Here is a 1534-nt window from a genome sequence, read left to right on the forward strand (position 1 = left end):
TATTTAAGGAGAAAAGTCCTTTTTTCTGATCTTTTTTTCTTGTTTTCAACAGATCAGGTCATTAAGGAAACAGATTTGAATGAAACTGGATGGAGTCACAGGTTTTAAACTACCATCAAACGTTCCTAAGATAATCTGATGATTTTTTTTTATTATTTATTGGACTTATATGTTTTTTCAGCAGACACCTCATGCGTACTGCTACATTTTACTCACACTTGATAATTGTTATTGATTGATGCATGTTCTCACCATACCCCATGTAAAAAATTGTCTATTTAAGGAGAAAAGTCCTTTTTTCTGATCTTTTTTTCTTGTTTTCAACAGATCAGGTCATTAAGGAAACAGATTTGAATGAAACTGGATGGAGTCACAGGTTTTAAACTACCATCAAACGTTCCTAAGAGAATCTGATGATTTTTTTGTTATTTATTGGACTTATATGTTTTTTCAGCAGACACCTCATGTAAAAAATTCTCTATTTAAGGAGAAAAAAGTCCTTTTTTCTGATCTTTTTTTCTTGTTTTCAACAGATCAGCTCATTAACAAAACAAATTTGAATGAAAGTGGATGGAATCACAGGTTTTAAACTACCATCAAATGTTGTTAAGGTAAGCTGAAGATTTTTAGTTTTTTATCAGGCTTAGAGGTTTGGGCAGACACCTCATGCGTACTGCTAGATTTTACTCACACTTGATAATTTCTACTGATCGATGCATGTTCTCATTGTACCGCATGTAAAAAGTTGTCTATTTTAGGATGACGTTTGATTTTTTCCCTGTATTTCTCTTGTTGTCATCTCATCAGGTCATTAAGGAAACAGATTTGAATGAAACTGGATGGAGTCACAGGTTTTAAACTACCATCAAACGTTCCTAAGATAATCTGATGATTTTTTTATGATTTATTGGATTTATATGTTTTTTCAGCAGACACCTCATGTAAAAAATTCTCTATTTAAGGAGAAAAAAGTCCTTTTTTCTGATCTTTTTTTCTTGTTTTCAACAGATCAGGTCATTAAGGAAACAGATTAGAATGAAACTGGATGGAGTCACAGGTTTTAAACTACCATCAAACGTTCCTAATATAATCTGATGATTTTTTTTTATTATTTATTGGACTTATATGTTTTTTCAGCAGACACCTCATGCGTACTGCTACATTTTACTCACACTTGATAATTGTTATTGATTGATGCATGTTCTCACCATACCCCATGTAAAAAATGGTCTATTTAAGGAGAAAAGTCCTTTTTTCTGATCTTTTTTTCTTGTTTTCAACAGATCAGGTCATTAAGGAAACAGATTTGAATGAAACTGGATGGAGTCACAGGTTTTAATCTACCATCAAACGTTCCTAAGGTAAGCTGATGAGTTTTAATATGGATCAAGGCCTAGAAGTTTGGTAGACATCTCAAGTGTGTTGCTACATTTCACTGACACTTGATAATTTTTATTGATTGATTTATGTTCTCACCATACCCCATGTAAAAAATTGTCTATTTTAGGAGAAAAGTCCTTTTTTCTGATCTTTT

The 1534-nt window shown here is 32.0% G+C and overlaps 1 long non-coding RNA gene across 1 annotated transcript; it reads left to right on the forward strand.

The window, feature by feature from the left end:
• Window positions 1–112: 112 nt before the first annotated feature.
• On the forward strand, window positions 113–1360 carry LOC123965539. Its single transcript, XR_006823723.1, has 2 exons — window positions 113–611; window positions 1289–1360. It is a non-coding gene; the product is annotated as an uncharacterized LOC123965539 (long non-coding RNA).
• The last annotated feature ends 174 nt before the right edge of the window (window positions 1361–1534 follow it).

Source organism: Micropterus dolomieu, unplaced genomic scaffold, assembly GCF_021292245.1.
Source record: "Micropterus dolomieu isolate WLL.071019.BEF.003 ecotype Adirondacks unplaced genomic scaffold, ASM2129224v1 contig_10082, whole genome shotgun sequence".
Taxonomy (NCBI): Eukaryota; Metazoa; Chordata; class Actinopteri; order Centrarchiformes; family Centrarchidae; genus Micropterus; species Micropterus dolomieu.